The sequence below is a fragment of the Heliangelus exortis genome, chromosome 2 (genome assembly GCF_036169615.1).
Source record: "Heliangelus exortis chromosome 2, bHelExo1.hap1, whole genome shotgun sequence".
NCBI lineage: Eukaryota > Metazoa > Chordata > Aves > Apodiformes > Trochilidae > Heliangelus > Heliangelus exortis.
The window spans coordinates 29,470,772-29,493,238 of record NC_092423.1 but is presented as its reverse complement, the minus strand read 5'-3'; the positions used below and the strand labels follow the sequence as shown (position 1 = coordinate 29,493,238).

The window sequence follows — 22,467 nt, the reverse complement described above, 5'->3', positions numbered from 1 at the left end:
TGGATCAAAATGAAAGAAAATGTTTGGACAATTGCTTGTGAAGTAAAACTAGTTCTATATTTTGCAGCTGTAAGGTTGCAGCCCTGAAATGTATATTCCTAATGACATGACCATAAGTTAAAATCCATCATTACTTTTTTTTTTTTTTTTTTCTCCTAACCAGTAAAATGACTTTTGCTGAACCTGCTTTATAATAGAAGTTTAAAAGAAAAAAGGTATTTTTACTCGCATCCTATAATAATCCCAAATCAAACATGCTCTGGAGATAGCTAAGAAAACTCATGACCTTAAGTGCAAAGGAATGCCTAAGAAACCTGCATTTTGTTTTTATACATACACATTTAAAATACAACTGTACAGACAGCAAAGGAATGCAAGTACTACATAGGACTACAAAGGTAATCCTAAAAATAACCTTTTCCAGGGCAGCCCTGGAGAAAACTGAAAAGTGGCATCTTTAACTCACATTTCAATTCTGCTTCCTTTGTTTACTGCTTCCTTTCCAACAATTCCATCAATTCAGGGGACAACTTTCCATTGATTTGCACTTTTCCCTGAATATACTAAATAAAGAGAAAATACAGAGCTGGTAATCAAGTGGGCTGTGTCTCTGGAAGGTTGTTACTGTTCAGCAGAAGCAGAAGGGTGACATTGTGCACCTCTTATTGATGATCTGTGTGCACTGGCTGCAAAAAAGCCAAGCTGACATTCCTGGGTGCTGGGACTGGATCAACTGTACTGTAACTACAGCTTTCCCTGCATGGATTTAGGCCTGGGCTCCTTGGTACTCCCAGACAGTTCTGGGCACAGTGCAAAAGCCAGAACACACCAGTGACCATTTCCAAATTGTGAGTTGCATACAGTCCCCTGCTTGCAGGGTTTAAGGATTTATTTATATGGTTGTGGGCCAGATCATGCCAGTAGTTTACAGCAGCCAGGGTCATTCCAGCATGCCTAATTCACCAGTGTAGAGGTATCCATTTTTTCTCATTCTTGGCCCGCTGGCCATTTTATACCTTTCATTTTCTCTGTCTTCTGTCAGATTTTTAAGTTTGTTTTAGGCTTGTTTTATGTATCTAAAAATTTCTGGTCACCCCATGGCATAATCAGCATCAGTTCAGATGTGTTGTCATGTGTGTTAGCAAGTCTTACTTGTTAATAAAACTAATTCTAAGAAGTACTTATATATTTTGGACTCTGCCAAGTAAAAAGAAAAAATGTAAACCCTTCTCAAGACACTAGAGTTTCTTGCCTTAAATACAGACTAATTCAGGATACTAAATATAGGTGGGTTTACAGTACCCTATACACTATAAAAGAAAAACAAAGGTCAATTTCTAGTATGAAAAGAATCCTCTTGGCAGAAAACTAAGAAAGGATGATGAGGAAATCTATTTTTCTCAGTGGAACAAGTGAAAACTCTCTTGGGATTGATACTTAAAACATGGTGTAGCTGCTTTCTCACTTAGCTTGCAGAGCGTTGTCATTTGTCAGTGTTTACATTCCCTTTCCCTTTCTTAAGGTATCAACACGTTTAAGGTCTTGTATGGTGAGTTTTCAAAAATTTCCCTATTAAGAAATAAAAGGAAGTCTCAAAGATTTTATGGGAAATGTGGAAATAAATACCAAAAAACTTACCACAAATTTTGGAATCTGAACTGAGTCTTGGTTTTACAAATGACTTGTGGAAGACTATTTCTTTTTCTAAAATAAACAACTGACAGCATTTACCAAACTGTACAGTTTTATGGCTAATGGCAAGGGGCTGGGGGGGGGCACTGAATTTCACTAGAATGACTTTCCACAAGCATATTCCATTTGGTTACTTTTCGTTGGAAAAATAATGTCAACTCTTTCCAGAGAATGTGTCTGCTACAAAACTGAGACATAACCTGTGCAGAGAGAAATATCCTTTATGCTGAGTGCAGAGCTGAGCTGCTGCTGAGCTAGGAGTGTTGTTTGGTGTGGTATTTCTAGGTGCAGAACTGCTGCTATTTGGCTTCTATCTGAGAACACATCAGGAAAAAGTAACAAGCTCCCTTTCCTCCCAATTTACTACTCTCGTTCATCAGTGACAATACTCATGCTACATGTCATGGTTGCTAAGATGTAGTAGTGGGTTAGATAAATAAGTCTGACTGGTCTAAGTTTGAAAAACTATATCTGTAATAAGACTGGGAAACCTCAAGCTCCTCCCTTTTCCCCAGAGTGGGTGAATGAAGTGGATCTTGTAGAGAGGAATGGAATTAAAGAGTGTCAAGAGGAAACTCCCAAGATATCCCATTAGAACAGTTTCCACTGGAGAGGAAGGATGATCCAGTGGTCCAGGCTGAGAGGTGGAATATCTATGGCAGCTTGAGGTAGTTCTTGAAAGTCTGGCCGCTTGCCTGGTTGGGGTGAGGCTGCATGAAGCTCTGTGCTTGTGCTGTTTTGTTAGTTGGGACTTGGAATTCTCACTGAATTCCAAGGGGTTGTGTGCTTTACAACTACTGAAATATTTGGGGTATCGTAAGATATTGCAAGTTTATTCCTGGTGTTTGTTCATGCAGAGCTATTCTTGCTCGCATTCCAGAAAAAAAAAAAAAATAAAAAAAAAAAATCATTTTAAGAGGTGTTGTGAAAAAGATCACTGGCTGAAAATTTAATTTCCTGCCCAAATGGATGATGCCTGCAAGGTAAAATAAATGTATTTTTTAAAAATCAGCTATCTAAATCAGTTTACTTTTGTCAATAGGGCAGAATCTTGTGAATCTACACACTTCATAATTTGCACGTAAGTCTGGCAGTTTTTCCCCACCTTTTGGCAATGATTTAATAGCAGAGACCTGCAGCAAGGGATCACATTACCAGGATTATATTATATTACATAATATACTGCAGCATATTTACAGAAGATCCTTATTAATTTGTATTAGTGTGAAACCACCCACTGTAAATTACTATTTGATTTTTTTGTTTGGTTGGGTTTGGGTTGTTTGTTTGTTTTGATGTGTTTTGGGGTTTTTTTCCTTTATTTTTTAATGCCACAGCAAGGAACACATTTTAACCCAGCATCCTGAACAATCAATGGAGTGGTATAATGGTGGAAGTGTGGAAGGAACCAGATGTGAGAAATCTTCATTTTAGATCCAGAAGAGTACAACATTTGCCTCCGTGCTATTGGATTAGCAGTGAGGAGAAACATGTCCTGCTCCTTGAACAGAAACTGATTTGCTGTGTGACCAAGTAACACTTAATCTCCCTTACACAGCTCTGCAACAGTTTGTGAAATTATGATAAGCCACTGATGCCCTTGATATCCTTTTCTTTAAGGTCTTGTGTACACTTAGTTTTGCATTATATTGTCTTAAAATGCATCCAGTGATTGCTCACAAACCACTGTGGTTGAAATCACTGACAACTGAAGTGACTGAAATACTTTTGCATAGGGTGTAAGAGGAATGAGAATTTGTTTCTTGTATCTGAAAGATTGTCTTCATGGAATTTGAGGGCAAATCTGAGTTTATTTTGAGAGTTTATATGAGAAATGAGTTTTCTTTAGTTAAAAAACAAAGGGTCTCTTGAATCCAGTGTCAGTTGGGAAATGCTTTTGTTCATCTGGACAATGATTAAGAATAGGAAAGAACAGAACCAGGTTTTACATTATACTCCATGATTTTAATGAGGAAATTATATTTATTCCATCTAAAAAGGTGTTTCTAGCTAATTAAATTATTAAAAAATTGGCTTGGCATTATCTGAGCTTGTACAGCAAACCTGACCTCACATTATATAGGATTTTAAGTAGGACTACTATGAAGTAGAGAGCAACTAATTAAAATCTGGCAGGTTTCCAGTTTCCAGTTGATGACCTGCCACTGCTGCTGTTGCTGCTGCTTGTTGCTGTCCCCAGGGTGAGAGGAGCAATATGATCCTTCACTTAGGGATGTACAGAATGTTCCGTGGTGTTCGAGTCAGGCACTCTATGGAAACTTAGCAGGATCTTGCATCCTTAGTGCTTTTCATGTGCTCTAGCTGGGGAAAACTGCCAGAAAGCCAAACCAAACATTTTTTATGGGTTTCCTCAGGCCCTACCTCCACATCTTGTTGAAAAATTAAAGCACACAATCATGGGTGGGTCTGTTGAAGCAAGCAGGCACTATTATTCCATGTTTTCAAGGTTGTTTTTCAGTCCATGGATCCAGTCTATTAAGGAAGAGCACGTCTAAAGTCTCCTCTGAAATTTCTCATGAAAAACTTCAGTCTAGGAACACTTTCCAAATACCTCTCAGCAACTGCAACAAGAAATCAGAGAAGGTAGAGATTTTGCTAGGAGCATGAGTATCACCGAAACTCAGCAGTTTGGTTTTGTTGATGAAACAGGTCCAATAATACCCCCATCCCCCATTTCACTCCTATTGTTTGAATTCATCACATACTTTGAACAAAGATTCGTCGGAATTTTTTTACTCCTTATGTCTAGATAGAAATTTAAATCACACAGCTAAAACGTCAGCTGTGAAACCTCAGAGTTCAGTGCAGCATAACCATCTTTATATTTGCCCAAATTTTCAGATTAATTTTTCAGTCCATACTTTGCTTTGCTAAGGCTATGTTTATCAACACCTGACCAGCTAGTTGCTGGATGTGTGCACACATCCTCAAACAAGCTTTAAATCATCTTGGCTGCCATGAATAGCAATGGCTTAACCCATAAATAGCAATGCCAGACAGTAAGCCTGTATTCTGATGCAATTTTACTACAGTCTTTCTGCATCCTCACCTGTGATCAAGAAAGATCCTGGAAGTTAGTTCAGGCTTTAGTTCTTGTTATAAAAAGTACTCGTAAGCCTTTTAAGACATGTACGTAAGAACAATTAAAGGGATTTTATTTCCCTTCCCTTTTAAGAGATTAAACAGTAGATGCCCATTGTGCCAAAATGTTTTTCTAGTACAAACTCTGTAGGAGCCAAAAAATACATCTTCAGCTGGAGACGTTGCCAAGTGCAAGCATTCAAAATAAATCTCTAATGTGATTGGGTTGCATGGCACCACTTAATCTGTGGACAAATTTGCAGAATTTCCTGGCTAAAAGCCCTGAGCTACAGAGTTCTGCATTACACGAATCTCTGAAATTGCTCTATGCTGGAATTTTAAACCCTATTATTTTTTGAGGTGAATGAGGAGGAGGGGTGACTCCTTTGTACCTAATGTACCTTTGTACCTAAATACCTTTTGTACCTAAATATAACATAGGTCTGCAACATTTATGATGAAACTTAAGCTTAACACTCTTATAATCTTATGTCTTATAGTACATTTTTCAAACTCTGATCTTTTTGGACCTGTGAGTCATAGACCTCACAACTGCAATCACCTTGCATAAATTACGTCAGGATAGGCCTCATAATTCTTAAAATATGTATAGGAGGTCTTGAGAGAGGGGAATAAAGTAATTTGGTTTTATTTCTGCATTGGTAGTGGGCAAGATGGTCCTATCTTGTTCTAAAAGGCAGTCTCCCTAAAATATGCTTTATACTATGGGCTGAGCTCTGCCCACGTGAATGCTTTAGAGCCATCGGCCTGCAACTACCTAGAGGCTCCTGGAATTGTTAAAGTCTCATTTTATTCCTTCAAAGTGGAAAAAGAAGCCTGGCCCAAATTAAGCTAGGAGTGCTGTTCTGAAGGCATACCAAGCTTTATGGGACTTCAAGCGCAGTATTTCATACTCTTAATTCAGAAGTATAGGGGGAAGCAATCGCCACCATATTATGCCTCTTTTTCTAAACAATCCAGTATGTTTTCTTTTTGTGTAAATGTAATGCAGCTGCTTCTAGTACCATATTTACTGTAAATATCCTTTTTGGTAAATGAAGGACTTATTGAGGCAGTGCACTAATAATGTGTTAAAGGATTTGATCCACTTTTTTTTGATCAGCTACTAAGTATGTATTTTTTTGAATGAATGAAAAATCTGAGCATGTGGGACAAAATCTTTGCAATGCGAAGGATCAGAAATGAGCCAGTGTTTATATTTTTAATTCACTGCTTATGGAAGAACTGTGGGTTTTGAAGGAATCCCAACTTTGCTTGAATTAAGCAAAGTAAGACCTACGGGCTCTTCTGTGATGAATTTCTTTAGGACTTCAAATGAAAATATGGAAATTTCAGCCAGAACCTATTGCTTAAATTTAATGAATTAATTAGACACATAAAAATGTTAAAATGTATGGAATGAGAATTACTTTCCTCCCTTCTTTAACAATATTAAGAAACTAGTGTATGGTTTCTATCATTGATGCAATCTGTTTGAAACATAGTTTTATTCTGGCTGCTGTTTTCCATATCTTTTTGGATTAAAAGTATTCTTCAGTAGAGATGATGGCTGTTACAGTCTATTTTCTTCAGAGATATTTCCTTCATATAACCTACCATGCAGTGTCAAGTAAACTTGGAACAAAAGGCCTCTGTAGGACTTTTGTTAACCTCACTTGCTTAACTCTAGCCATATTAATTTATTTTTCTCTAAGTTATCTGAGAAACCTGTGTGTCAGAGGAGCTTAAGTAGAAAGCAAATGTTAGCTTACAAGAAACCTTAGGAGCCTTTTAAGGAGCCCAGAAGTGTATAAAACAAAAAGTAACCTCCTTGATTCAACAATTTTTCAGTTATACCAATGTTGAATACACCTTCATTTCAGACTAGTCAAACACTATTTTTGACAGCCTGAGGACAGTTTTGGTCCTCAGACTTTAACTCCTTACATGAGATGTACTTTGCCTGGTTGAATTGAGTGAAATGCAGTGGACTTTTAGCTGGGTCAGACAGCAAAGCAGCATCCTTTGCTGTGCAAGACTGCATACTTATCTCATAGGAAATGGTCAGCCTATTTATTTTTTTGGTTCCTACCTCTGTTTCACAGAAGACTGCAGTGTCAAAATATAAAAGCTTCTTGTGTAATATAGGTTTCCTCCTCAAAGAACTAATGGGTCTCTAGAACCAAGAATTCTGTCCACCAGAGAATTTATGTTTCAGGTGAATTTATCACAAAAAACCATAGGAATGGAAGTGGTGTTATCTGTTCAAGTTCTTTAATATAGCTGCCATTTATTTTCATAGCTTTTTAAGTTTTTTGGAAGAGCATTTATGGTTTTTGCCTCTTTACTCTGGAACAGATCTTCCATTAGAAGTTTATTGCTGTAATGGCTAGATATCATCTTTCAGTTTCCAGCCTCAAGTAATTTATGACCAGAGCTTGCTAACTTTTTCTTGTGCCAGTCCTGTCTGTTGTTTTAAATAGCTATTTTGCTTTCTTGATGTTTACTTGCCCACCCCAAATTAATTTTATAAGGCTACACCAGCGGAATTTTCTAAGTTTCACCTCACACAGAATCACAGAATTGAGATTATTATTGAGATTATTAATTATTGAGATTATTAATTATTGAGATTATTAATTCCTCTGGCTATCCTAGTGTGCCACCTCTACACCTGCTCTAGTGATGAATTAATTTTCCTTGAGCACAAATTGTATGCATATGAGGTCTCCAAGAGGTGGCACAGTTGGACACCAATAATTTGTTAATCTTCCTCTAGTGTTACCTTAACAAAGCATTGCATTGCCTCTTGCAGTCATTGGGTCATTCCAGAGGAGACTCCACTCAGTCTTTTCCAAATGACATATTCAGTTCTTAGCCTTCAATGTATGTTTAGTTATTTTCACTACTGAGTGTAATTCCATTTCTGTTCACAAGTGTCCATTTCTTTTAGTGGATTTTCCTTGTCCTCTTTTCTGTTTGTGTCTGTCTCTGTGTTACCTGCAAATGCTCCTATGTTCTAGAGTCAGGGCATTAATCTAAATAGTAAACAAAATCAATTACTGGTGAAAACATTAGTAACCTCAGCTCCAACATGACACTTTCTTTGAATTTGATATATTAATCTCTGCATTTTTATGCTCTCTCCCTTTTTATGTCTTGAACTCCCTGCCAACATATGCTTTACTTAGACTGCACTGTTGCTGGGACCAGGTAAAGAATCTGGACCAGTATCTTTCTCTGAGGCAGATAACAAATAATAAAAAAATCTATTAGCAGAAATTTAACTTCTTGAATCTGCCTAGCCTAAGTAGTGCATCAGTTTTCCTGTTAGCTGGAGTAGCAGAGGTGAGGTCAGCATTTATGCTGTGTTGGCTTTGGTTTTGGAATGGGTATTTCATTGGTTTGCTATAAATAATCTGGGGTTTATGGTTTTAAAATTGCTGGTTTATTTAGCAGACTAAGTGAGAAAACATTCAAAACACATCTTCTAATTAAAAATCGTGGTGAGGCTCTCAACAATATACAGATATTCTACATTTTGGTCATGTATCATCTTGTTCTTTGATGGATAGCATAGCACTCAGCTAAATTGTAAGACTGAGACTCTCTTGTCATACATTGTCAGAGGGGGAAAGTCCAGGTAAATTGGTTTTTCCTTACCCTGAATATAATTTTGATGTTCTTTGGTCATTTGCAGTGTGAATCCTTAGGTTTCCATTTCTTTTAAGGCAGAAGTTCATCGTGATTCTCAATTAATAGCATCTTAATAGAAAACCCCCAGAATTTGGGATATTGGCTCTGTCACACCCTCAATAAGTTTGCTTTCTCTTATGGTTCTGTGTATCAGAATTTACAAACTGCTAGCTGGCTTCAACTACCAGTCTCTTCCTCAGCGCCACACGGGGAAAAACATCCAAATGAATTCTAGCATCTGAAAACAAAAAATTCATATTAAATCATTCTTCACCTCTGGAATCCAGCACAGTGTCTATTGCTCTCTTTATTAGTGCCTCAAGCAGCTCGAGCAATACAAACAGCACTATTCTTGGCCTCATCTAAAGAGAATCATAATGTCAGGGAGACTTTCACAGTGGAATCCTGTCTACAACCAGCTTATACCTCATGTGGGCCAGTGCTCTCAATCCTTCAAACACGTAAACCAGCCAGCAGCTCCTCTCACTGGCACAAATAACATTTCCCACCAGAGCAATGAGTCTTTCAGAGTTTTTCTGCTCACAGCTCTGAATGAACGTTAGCATTTGGACTGAGGCAGCTAGATCTGAGCAGGCTCCAGGGCCCATTAAACTTCATCATCTTGAAGTTCACTGGCATCGTTGCTATTCCAAAGAAAAAAAAAACCAAAACAAAAAACCAAAAAACCAACCACGTTTAAAAATGAAGCACACATTCCACATGTACTAAGTATAACTTTCATCACTATGAGTATTTCCATATTCGAAAAATGTGAATTTATATTTGATCTGTGTTTTATGAAAGAAACTATTATATGAAGTTTCCATTTTGGTTGAGTAAGTGCTGTTTAATTTGTAACTTCTCAGAGGATTGGGTACAAAAAGAGAAACAATAATGACAAATGGAAGGATTTGTTTATCTAGATTGGTTTAAAAATAAACAGGATCATAGGGCTGGCCATTAGTCTGAACTGGTGCTAGAGGACTAAAAAAACTTCTGGGTGGGTGGGTCACGTGAAACTTCCTATGTCTAAGAATCTGTAGCAAAGATCAGCAGGCAAAGCTCAAGAATGAAATAACTGATTCACTTTTTATAAGAGCTGTGTTTTGTATACACAGGATTTGGAGTTCTTCAAAGATATCCTACCCTTCACATAACAACTTTGGTATTTAAAAACAAGATAAGGGCAAGTTTCTATCCACAAAAGTTGAGGTTTTGAACAAAAATCAGGTTTATGTTGGCAGTTACTGGCAGAATCTTTAAAGGAGGCTTTCCGGATGTCATTTCCACAGATCTAGTCGCAAAATATTTAGGTATTATTTCTTTATATTGTTAGCAATAATTAAACACAATAATGTTTTTACTCACTTCTTTATACTGTACCCTCCCCTGGAAAACTGACTTCAGTTCTGGTCATCTTCCTGTTAATCTTTTGCCTTGAAACCTGATTATTAATTATGATTCTTTGTTTTTGTCTCTTAGCCTGTTTCTAATTCATGGCAGTATTTTACCTCTCACCCCAATTTGGTTGCCTTAAGGGTTCTTATGCAACAAAGCAAATGCCACTGTAGAAGAAAAGGAATTGTGACAGACTCTTAAGGGGAAGTTATCCAGCACTTTAATTCTGGTATTAATTTATTATTTTTTTTTAAGGAAATGAACTAATATAAATACAAACAACACAAATTTCAAAATTTGTGAGCTAATGAAAATATTAATATTACTCCATTGTTTTGGCAATATAACTATAGTAGCTCTGAAGTAGTACATGAAGGCCTGAAGGTGAAAGAAAAAATTAATCTGACTAACTCTGGGAGCCCAGCCAGCTACTGATTGCAAGGAGTTTAGATCTAAGGGGGAGTTAGGTGCTGAATGGACATACTAAACATAGTGATTAGAGAAGGAAAGAATTAATAAATACAGAACATTCATAAAATGAACATTCAAGGTGATGGATAGTGCAAAAAGGAAACTTCTCGGGCCAGCAGAATTCTTAGTCATTTACACATTCCAATAAGTAAAAAGATACTATATGGAAAAAGGCAACATGACTTCTAAAGCATCCTAGACATTTGGAATATCCACAATACTCCTATTTATAAATGAGGAGGATGAAAGACACATATTAAATGTAGTTTGCCATCTGACCAAAGATATAGCACTTTTGCACGTCAACTGATATTCTTGGATGAAAAAAGAAATCTGAATTGGATTTCCTATGGCACAGGAACTTGGAACAACATGAAAGTCAACGTTCTGGAACAGAAGTCAATCTAGAGATAGAAAATTACATCAGTCAACATGAAGTGGCACAAGGAAAGCAAAAGGAAAAGTAGCAGGGAGCCATTTTGTGTTCATACTCCAAACAGGTACAACTATGTTGACAAGATGAAGGAGAATGAGACAAGGCAGAGACTAGCAGGAGCTGTCTGTCCGTGTCTTGACAGCGAGCCAAATCCTGAAGGTGACTCATTATGAAGACGTAAACAATCCTGGCTGGTGACTCAGTGGTGAGGAAGCTTGGCTAAGACATCTGTAGTCCATATAAAGAAAACAGGATGATGAGATTTCTCTAGGGTATGGTAAGATAAACTATGGGACAATAATATTGCACGTGCCTATGATAGCCTGTAGAAAGTTGGGACATTCTTACCCTTTATAGCTCATGGAGGAATGTACATATCACCAACAAAGGAAGCTTTGATTGGCATTTGCCTGGGGAATCTGAGAGGAGTGCTGGAAATGGATATAGTGTGAATCTTCTGAGAGTTTGTGGAGGAAGGAAGAGGGTGGGTGATGAATATCATCATGTAGGGAGTGAATGCAGAGAATATTACAGTTTGGTCAGTTAATTTGTCACGGCTTAGAAAGTATCATCTGTGTAGGGTCCATCTCCTTTCTTATTTTTAAAACTGGCAGTGAGTGCCTGGGAGGATCTTAGCAAAGCAAAATATGGGAAGAACACAAATATTCTAGGAGTTACACTCTGTTGGTGCTGGGATGATTTTGAATAAAAGGTGAAGATCATGCATCTGCATACTGCTTAAAGCAGTATGTTGGATGAGAGAAAAACACTACTAAAAATTAGCTTGGAGTCTCAAAAACTTTATAGAATGATTAGAATGACTAATAAGTCAGACATTGCACATTGTTTCAGTCTGCAACAAAAGGCAAAACTGTATGTCATTATTTTTGAAAAACTGCTTGCAGCTTTTATATACACTTTTCAATTTGTGATAGATTAATGGAAAACTAGGGATCAATGACAGCAGGTATAGCTATAGACTGTCTCTGGTCACTTTTTGTAGAGCCAGGCTTGAAGCAAATCTCCATTTTGATATACGCTGTGGAAATAAATACCAGATCAAGGATCCTTGAAGCATTCTCTCATCTACAGGTGAATGTAACTGAGTAATAGATTAGCAACTCTATGAACATCAAAGATGTTCCTCATTAGAAAGAGAAATACTTCACAGTCAGAAATGAGATACCAATCTCTGAGCAATATGAGAATTATCAGGTGGTATTCTTTGGTTCTGCAGGCTTTTACTTGTTTTGCCTCCCTAGACATCTGTCTTCTGGGGAAATACTTCTTCAGCTTCCATTACTCTCATTTCTCAAAGGTTCCTCACACTATTTCTATTCTGCCACAAACACTACTTGATATTATGTCTAAGACATTGCTTCTGCAGGAGTGAGGTTTGGCTGTTGTGTCTGAATTTTGTGGCCACCGTTGAGGGAAGTGTGTGCATGGCTCATTCCCACACCTGTTTCCTCCTTGTGTTTCATTGCCAGTGAGGTTCTCCAGGGTCTGTGTCATGGAGGAGCTTGGGTCAAATGATTTTTCTCTAAAACATTTCTCTTTATGTCTGTCTTCCTCCTTATACACATGAGAGAAATAGAGAGAAAAGATTGTTATGAAGTCATTACTGAAGTAAAATAGTATCACAAGAGGTGTTCCTCTGCTGGGTACAGAGCTGGTCTTCATCTGTCCCCTTGTCACAAGTTATTTTCTTTCTGTTCAATTGAAGTATTGTAGGTTCTAGGGTACCGTTAGTTCAAAAGTTAAAATTGTGTACAACACTTAGAATTCCTCTCAAGAGATCAGGAAATGTTACCTTCTTGGCTGCTGCAATGAAATTTGATACTTTTGTTTTGGAGTTGTATTTTGCAGACCTGTTTAGTATTTGATAAATTTAACAATTTGTCAACTAAGCACCAGACTTCTTCAGCATTTTCTCCTAATGAATTCCTATTAAAACCAATGCAAGGAGAGTAAGTTCCTGCTCATCATGAATAAGTGCAACATAGTTTGGTCATAAATGAACTGGTAGCTATGTACTTGCAGTCCTTCCCAGCTGCTGACAAAGACCTGACTGAGCTGGCTAAGTGAGGCAAAGAAGCAAAGAATTTAAATTCTCAGGAGCTTGAATCATGGAACAGAACTTTAAAGGAAAACATTGATGGAGGGTTTTGAAGGAAATAGAGAGATTTTGGTATGCTGTTGTCTGTACTCTTTTTGCTCCCCACCCCCCCCCCAATTTTATAAAACATTTTAATTTCTACATTAATTAAAATAAGACCTTAAAGCCCCCCTAGTTTTAGAATTTCTATGCATTCTGATAAAATGAGACTAGGATATGGACCTAAAGGGTGAGGTTTTTTGTTGTCAGTTAAACATTTGGAACAATGTTTAATTAATTGGCCACAGCCTTAGAGTCTCAGGATTTGGGAATAGAATTAATGAATTATTTGGGCATTGTCTATTCAGTAGAAAAAATTTTCTGAAATGGAGTCTGCTCTAAGCTGCATGGAACAGAAAAGCAAAGTATCTGACAGAATTGTGATACCTTAAGAAGGCTTTCTTCTCACATTCATCCAGCTGGCAATCAGCATTCTCCTTCCTGTAAAACAGAACAAGGCAATGAATTCCCCTCATTCATTTTTCCTGGAATAAGAATCCATCAGTCTGAAGAGATAGCACTCAGGTGGCAAACTAGGATCGAGCATTTTGGCTCAAATAAGATAATAATTTAGAAGAGATGTTAAGAGATGTAGGAGGAGCACTAAAGGAGAAAAAAGTGGTTCATTAAAGATAATAAGAAATTGCTTTAATTCTAGGAGATGTGTACTTTGTGGTTTGAACTGCTCCCAAAAGCTGTGTCTGTTGCTTTCTTATTCCTGTGAAGCAAACAGTTCTTCACATGCTGCACAAGTTCACACTTTTCAATCTCTATTATTTTTTGAATTCCACACTAAGGATCTCCAAAGCATGTCAGTGATTTTGCCTTACCATTAGATAGGGCCCCTGGGTGCATTTTTTAAAAATGAGTGCTTAAGGACTCTTGAAAACCTTACATCAGATTCACATCTGCCTATCACTGAAATGAGAGAAATCCTGTTCTCATATACAATAGTCTGATGATAGACACAGAGGATAAGGGGTTTAGATGAGTCACCATGACAGTTCCTCAGGGGACCCCGACCATGAATAACCCTCAAGAAGCCAAATTAGGTAGCAGTGAGGGAGGACCCTGTAACCCAGTCTGTTGCTATGTTTCAAATAACCCAGTCTGTTTCTATGCTTTGAGCACATACTCTCTGTTAATACCCTGGGCCAGCTACATATTTCACAGTTAGCATCACAGAGGAAGTGTGGTTACTAATCTGATGTTACTCTCTCTACCCCTCTTGGACAGTTAGAAAGAAAGAAAAAGAAATTTTATATTGCTAACCTCCCAACAATTAATTTCTGCTCTTAGTAGAGATTTAGTCACAGTAGACTCAAAAATATGAAATCATAAACAAATTCTAATCCTGGGATTTCAGCTGTGGTCCTTTTATCCATAGGATATTGTACAGCATCACCTCCTATATAAATTACAGTTGACTTGTAATTTGTTGTTGGGATAAGATCTGTAATACCTCCAATGTTTCTGCCACTCAGTGTGTCCTCATTTGGCTTAATGGGCAACAATGTCCAGTTTACAGGACTGTGTCAGAGATTTATCTGTTTAGAGGCTTTTGTATACCTTAAATCCCTTATGACCAGAAAACTTAGTATTCTGAGACTGTGTTTCCCAGATCATGCAAGCTTTATCAGTTTTTATCTGGTGATCCATCTTGCATTATTCAAATACATTTACAATATTTGCAAGACCATATTTTAAAATGCAGAATTAAACCTTAATCTTAATTTCTCTCTTTCCTGGCCCAAAATGCTTGATTTCTCAACCTCAGTTTGGTTCCAATCCATTTTTTAATCTTTTTGCATACCTCAATGATATATTACTTCTGAGATAATATGAAAATGCAGAGTCTTAACAAGATCCATTCTTGTGGATCATAACAGGTTTTTTTCTTTTCCATTTTGCCTTGAGAAGGGGGGCTTTAGGTTTGGGTTCTTTTAACAGCAATTGCCTGAATTGCTGTGGTTCTGCCACATATTGGACCTCACATCTCTAGGTTGACACCTGTTATTTTCTCAAAAGTCACTTTTTATGTTCTTTGAAGTCGTGACAGGTGTTGCAAAACATAGAGGTTTTTTATATCATGTTGGCTTACTTCTTATTAAAAACAGAAAATATCTTTTTTCAATTACTTGTTCTGCTTTAAGAGACCTCCTCTTCCCATGGTACAAAGGAAATGGATATTTGTTTCAGGGTTCATATGTTCAAATTAAGAAGTAGCCAGGTTGAATACAAAACCAGAAATAATGACCCCTGCCTTTCCTATGGTTTATTCTGTAACAGAGTTGTTATCACACTGGGTACGAGAAGGGAGTAGTTGTGTCTTGGCTGAGAAAACTAGTGGACAACAGCCTTTGGATTACTAAATATTTTCAGCTTCCTTTGCACTGTGAAGTTCCTTCAGAGCTCTTGCAAACTCTCCTCAATTTGTTTGGTGAGGAGTTGTATCTGTGGTGTGGCTCACGTCCTTGGCTATAAATTCCTAGGCAGATCCCTGGGGACTGAGAGATAGGAGTTTTTTTCTTTGTGATTTACTCAGAGTTCTACCCTTAACTCCAGCATTCTCAGAAGCATGGCCTAATGTTCCCTGGGTGCATTCCCTGGTGCATTCCCTTGTTTGTAAGTTTTTGAAAAATCGTGCCAGATCATGTTGCTACAACATTTTAACCTTGGTCCACTTCAGAATCAATATCTTGCTCCAAACACCAGTTGTCAGACATTGGTCTTGCTGTTGGCTTTCCATTATTATTAATTACTCAGATTTCTGTGATAGCTTTTTAGAATAATTTCAGAGTAAATTGTAGAACAATTGCTTGCCTTGCAACTGCAATTTGTGTGAAAAGTAGTTTCGATTTAGCAAAGTACTTAAGCATATGTTTTAATTTAAGCTCTTGCTTTATTCTACACATTCAGAAAATGCTTAAATACATGTTTAGGTACTTTGCTCAACTAGGGTCATTGGTCAGTATTTGAAATGGGCAATTCCCAGTATAGAAATAAAACTTCAGTGTAGTTTGTTCTGGTACTACAAAAGCTGTCAGTAAAGCTGTTATGTTTTGTCAGTGAAGCTGCTTCATTTACCTATTCCACTTCATTTTATGGTACATCTTATAAATGAGGAAGGATATCAGAACTTAAAAGAATGCTGGCTTCTTGACCTCATGTCTTTTACAGTGAAGACTGGATGCAACTGCTTATCTTTAAAAAACAAACTCAGTCCATTAAAAAAAAAAAAAAAAAAAAAAAGTAGTGTGGTGATTTAGTGTTCACTGAACACTTTTGATACATTTTAAAAGACATATTACTAATGGATGTTTTCAAAAATATTTGGCTGAATTTTAGAAAGATATCCTTACTTTCTTCAACACGATTTCTTAGTGGGATTTTACATACAAAACAACTTGAAAAACTCACTTCATGAACTAGCTGGCAGCTAATTAGCTGGCATGATTGAAGGCTGCCCATGTTTAATCCAATGCACCCTACCTCTCAGCTAAACGTGCTCTGTAGCTTTCACATTGGAGATGGTTTGCAGCCAGCTGGGAGCAGAGAGACAGAGGAATCAAGGGAACTGTCTGCACCTGCTTGCACAGGCATAGCTGTGTAGTCTCAGTAGATATAATTCACCTCCTAGGGCTGGAAAAGAGCCCACACATTTTTCAAATCCCATTGGAGCCTTATTTTGAGGACTTAGTTGATAGAGGTCTCCTGATACCTATATATTCAGTGATAAATTTTACATTTATGAATGCATATCCTATACCTGCATGTTGTTCTGAGGTACTACCCACAGGTACTAGATAGCTAAGGTGATTACACTGTTAATCAACAGAAAAAATCCAGGTGCCATTGAAACAGATGTTGTACCTTTCATCTGTAATGCCTATGTTTCAGTTCACTAAAACGCAAGGTGGTTTTTTGTACCAGGTCGTATACAGCAATCACAAAAAAAGCTGATAGCAGCATAATGCAAGAAATAAGCTACATCATTACATTAAATATCTAAAGTTCTGCAAGACTGTCTTCGGTGTTTTAGGAAGGGAAAAATCTCTGAATGCAGCTTAAGAGCCTTGGGGAGGTTCCTGTGGGGGACAGGAGTGGGTATGATTGTGCAAATCTTGCTTCAGATAAATCATGTTGGCCCGCTGAACTTTTAAAAAACCCAGATATTGAAGCAAAGTTGTAGTTGTTCTTCAGGGTGCTTTTTTGTTTAGTTTGGGGGGTTTTGTTTGGTTTTTATGGTTGGTTGTTTGTGTTTGGTTTGGTTTGGTTTTTTGGTAGGTAGGTTGCTTTTTTTTAAATTGCACACCACCGATGTTGTTGCAGTGTTTTGATTTCAGCATTTGAAAACTGAGTTATGTTTACAGCTTGAGGGAAACAATGTTTTATGATGTAAAGACAGAAACAGGTTCTCATATTCTTCCTAAAATAGCGTGCAAACATTGTGGTCTCACTTGGTAGTGTTTAAAGCAGACATTGAAATTTATTTATTTATTTTAATTTTATTTGTGTGGGTTTGGGCTCCAAAGTTTCTTTTGGAAAAATTAGTACTTGGGGGTTATAAAGGAAATGCTGTTTGTAAAGGTGACTTTGAACTTAATCCTGTGAGGTGCTGAGTATTTGTAACACCTATTAAAATAAGGAAGATTTTCTGGGTTAGGTTGGCATTCATTCAGCTTTTGCGTTGCACTGAGGTTTTAATCAGATATCATTTGGGAGTGTAGTGTCTTGTGGCTCTCTGAATTTCTCCTGCATTGCACCCTGTCGTTTTGCAGCCTGGCTGGGATACTCAGCCAGTATCTGCATATGTGTCCAGACAGAAAATCTACTCAGAAAAACACCTAGACATACCTTTAGTTTTGCATGGAAACCAAATCTCCCCAAATACAGGAGTGCTTTACTGACTCCGGGCACATGTTATTTGTACTGGGAACTAAAAGCACATCTACTGTTTAGGTGTGTAATGACTTCCTCGGGCTTTTGCTGTCACAAGCAATGGTTCAGGCATTAGGAGCATCTGTTCTTAACTACCATCTATCTACTTGTAGTTACTGGCAGGAGAAAGTCTCTTCACTTCCATGTAGCCTTTAAATAAGAAAACTGCTAAAACAATCATGTGCCACTAGAAGCAGAGTGCTCCTTTTGGAGAGTTAAGTGAAAAATAAAAAAGGTAGAAACTCTTCAGCAGTATTAGATGTTTTTTTCTTTAAAATATTAAATGAAAGCAGAAATCTCCATATCCCAATAAAATAGATAGAAAAGAGCAGCTTCTGCTGCATGCATCTTCTAATGTTTGTGAAACAAAGATAGGCCTCCAGTTTTGCAAAGCATGGTAAGTCTAAGTTACATTTCTATTAAAAAAGAAATAAATTCTTTTTGAAATGGATGCCAAGGTAACTCTTGTTAACAAGAGAAAAGGAGAGGGTGTAGAGGGACAGAGAAGTATTTTCATACTGTTTTCGTTTTCAAATACAATGCCCTTGGAAAAAAAAGGCAGAGGATGACATCATAAATTCGGAATTCCAAGGTCACAAACAGGAATTCAGACAACAAATGGGAGGGTTTAGGAATGTACGTTGTAAAAATAAATCTATCAAATTTAAAAAGGAAAATAGTAGTATTGAAATGTAGCATTTCCAACTAGATATTTGTATGGTAAGTGCATCCCTTTCCTTGAAGGATTACTTAATATATTTTCTTATTTTTTATATTCAATGATTTGAATGCAAATATTAAGAGGGTTTTTTTGTTTTTTTTTACCCCTTGGAAAACTACCACCACTCTCTTTAACTTGATATTTGTCACGCCACAGGAATGCTTAATTAAGTTTTGAAGTTTCATATGTTACTGTAAAATTTTCTGCATCTCTGTACGTAGCAGCCGGGGACATATATGCAGCAGTGATAAAACTTTATTGAAAGCTACAAAACAGGAAGCTTTTGAGATGGAATTTTGAATCTTTTCTGGAAGGGGTATCAGTTTTGTTGGTTGGTTGGTTGGTTTGGGGTTTTTTTTTTGTCCTCTTTCCCTTTGTACCTGGTGTTTTGGCATTAGAATGACCTAAGCAAGAACTGAAATTGCTGCTTCTTTAATGAGATTTTTCAAGCTTATTTTTTGTATTGGATTGCCCAGGCTAAAATAATAAAAATCTACTGTACCATATAAACTATGCACTGTTGTTGAAAGTGGACTTTTGCTTTGTAGGCTTCCGTACCTATTTGTTCCTGTTTCCTTAATATTGTTTTCTCCAGATGTTGGAAGTTAAAACACCCTTGTTATTTTTTTTTCAGTGTCACTCTTTGTTACTTTCCATAAGCAATGTTCACCAAAGCCAGGCAGTGGAGGAAATAACAGATGTGTTAGCCTCAAATTATGGGCATAAAAATAACCTTAATAAAATAGGTATTAAGTGACAGCACTTTAGAAAAATCCAAGTCTAATTTACTCTAGCCTAGAAAGCAGTAACTTAAGGGGACCTCAGACATGCATCCCCAGACTCCAGATAGTTTGTAGCAGAGCTGCAGTAGCTTGGATGATGACAATCCCAGCTTGCTGTTGGCGGTGCATTCCAGGAGAGGCTGTCAGGTTGTGTTTGTGCTGGACACTTTTCTGCTTGTAACACTATTGTTTGCTTGTAATTAATATTCTACTATAGCCCTGCTAATTCTGCCAAAGATACCCTCCCTCCCCCTTATTAATAATAGTAGTAACAACACAACTAATAATAATAATTAAAAAAAATGAGCCACATTCTGCCTTTGAATGCAGACAAAATTGTCACCCTGGGTTTACTCTCCTTTTACCAGGCCTTTGGTTCCTGCTGTTCACAGAAAGCTGCAGATGGCTGCCTCAGCAGGAAGCCCTTCCCCCTTCCTTAATGGAACTCGTGGGAATGCGGGGATCCTGGAACTGAAGCCCTCCTTCCCTTCCAAACCTCCTCTCCAAACCCCTACTGAGTAAAAGGAAAAAAATCCCCACATCCCTGGAAACATTTTTGCCAGCCTGTTTTTCAGTAAAAACTTAAATTAACCACTTCACTCCTGATTATAATAAAGATTTGTTATTGAAACAGCTTCTCTTTAATGTACTGAATCATTTCCACCCGCTTATTGAAGTCGTCCATTTGGGTTGAATTATAGCGTCCCGCTTCCATTATGTAATAATTCCAAATAAATGAAAACAGGTTTGAATTCTCCAACAATTAGCAAAGTTTTAGCACGTTCCCCCTCCCCCCACTCCTTCTCAGACACCCCTCCAAAAATGAGATTAAAAAAAAAAAATGTAAACTTTTGAGAAGTCACATCCTAAGTTTTCATCTCTACTTCAAATCTGCTCCCAGATTTGCTCAAATACATCATATGGGTTAAGTTATGGCTTCCCTTTATATTTATTTTCTAGTGCAAAATAAAAACAGCTTAAATGTTGTGATTTTATATTGGGAATGAAAGAGTTAAATGCCTGAACAAAGCACTCCATTTATAATTTTTGTTAGGAGTTCCACACTGAGCATTAGACTGAGGTGTGTCTTATAAAGAGGGTGTTTATATTGGATTTGATATAGTTAAGAGATTCAGCTTACATGTAATAGTCTCCTCTAAGAAGAAGCATAAACCAGAATGAGTTCAGTGGGATTTGCTGAAGTATAAAATATAGTATAAAAGTTTAATCTTATAGACTCGTATCAAGCACAGAGGAATTTATCTCTTGCAAATCATCCACTGCAGAAAGAGAAAGAAGAAAATGGGGCCAAATCTGTGGCTGTTATTTTCTGCAATAGCCTTAAGGTCTCCAGCATGCCCTATGCTTGCTCTTCTGACTAAAGATTACATGTGTAAATCAAGGCAGTGGGATCAGGGCCGTAGTTCAAATCGCTAGGAATATGTTTCTTTAAAAACAAACAAACCAAAAAAAAATTACCCACTGTATTTGTGGTGCCTTCACTAATTCAAATTGTGCTTGGATCAGGCCTGAAGATAATGTGGAAACATTACAATGCAGAAAGAACAGGAATTTTAGGTTCATCCACCTGCTATAAAGAAAGTGACTAGTGTTGCAAAGCCTTAATTTCTAACCTTGGGTTGAGAATTTAGAAGTCTACAGCAATTGTGTTGTGTAAATAAAAAATAGCTGGAATGCAAGAAATATCTTTGAATTAGAATGGGAAGCAGCTCAACCTAAAATGTCTTATAAGTCTGTTAGTAGCAGAAAACTGTCATGGAAGGCTCAACTAATTGAGAAGACACTGGGCAAATGGGAAAGGATGGGGGAAGAAGTGTTCTTCGTCTGACTTAGGCAGATTTGGCTTCAGTTCCACCTTCAGTGTGATGCCAAAGGTTTTAATTTCCCTGATGCCTGTAGAAAAAGCAAAGCCTCTTGAACCAGGACATTATAAATACTACAGAAGTAAGGAAATAGAAAGCACACTAAAAAGAATTCTTAAACAGTAAGGACCATATGATGTACCCTGAAGGCCAGAGGGGATTAAAGCAATGGTTTCATTAGCTTTTTTAGTAAGAACAGTTCAGGGAGGACTGTAGAGTGGAAAAATAAATATACTTAAACACTAGCCTAAAAAGAGGAACATATGGTAATCTCCGGGTGCCAGCTTTTCTTAATGAAGGTTGCAAAGCCTGTTACATCTGATATAAAGTCTGAATGAAGACATATAAATATTACAGAGCTTCTTAGAACTGATGGTATCACACTCCAGGATTGTTACTTTGAATTCATATGCTGCCAATAGGGCTGTAATTCAAAATACCATCAAAGGTTGAAAGTTTCCAAAACTGCATCTGTGTATGTAATTGTTAAGGAATTTTCAGAAGTACATATTAGGAATAAGAGAGCTTAACGGGAAGAATGGACAGTTTTTGAAAGCAGTTGACACTGCTCATGTCAGCTTGGAAAAAAAGCAAAAAACCACATTCCTGCTAAGCAAGTGAATGCTGTTTGGTGATAGATATCAGGGCATTACCAGTAAGAAAACAGGAAATACTAGAAAATCACTAAATATAGAATCACCAAAAAGGGGAACGGTAGATTTAATTTTTTTTTCAAAATATGAAGGCTATAATCTACCCAATAATGAGAAAGAAGTGGCGAGTGATGTTGTCATACAGTATTCTTGTCAAATGGTCAGCATTTGGGCTACGTGGTTTTCAGAGACAGATTTATTGCCCATGATGAGGGAAAGTTCTACAAAATCCACTCCATAAAAATGTTTTTGTGTATGATCTCACTCATTATGACTTTTACTATACAGCAGAATGAGAAGTGATCATAGTAGAGATGCTTGAAAGGTGAAATGTGACCAAATGTTGCTTAAATGTAATAGATAAAACATGAATTACATTTCAGGAAAGAAAAGTAGTTGCCCTGGAAATACTTTAAATGTTTGCATATGTAATGGCTCTCCAAGACCCAGCACACTAATGATGGGCCATTGCACTGAACTGAAAAGGAAATCCATTCCTGTATGCTGCCCCTATCCAAGTCCATTAAGAAATAA

At 37.2% G+C, this 22,467-nt stretch overlaps 2 long non-coding RNA genes across 2 annotated transcripts in view; one reads left to right on the top strand and one right to left on the bottom strand.

The window, feature by feature from the left end:
- Positions 1-3,644: 3,644 nt before the first annotated feature.
- Positions 3,645-22,467, bottom strand: part of LOC139792276 (uncharacterized) — a 77,924-nt gene continuing 59,101 nt past the window's right edge. Inside the window, exons 5-6 of the long non-coding RNA XR_011724201.1 lie at positions 13,341-13,394; positions 3,645-4,274 (exon numbers count right to left, since the gene is read on the bottom strand). This is a non-coding gene — a long non-coding RNA (uncharacterized lncRNA). The remainder of the gene's footprint in view (positions 4,275-13,340; positions 13,395-22,467) is intronic.
- On the top strand, positions 10,866-20,030 carry LOC139792278 (uncharacterized). The gene is made up of 2 exons (XR_011724203.1): positions 10,866-11,067; positions 19,766-20,030. It is a non-coding gene; the product is annotated as an uncharacterized lncRNA (long non-coding RNA).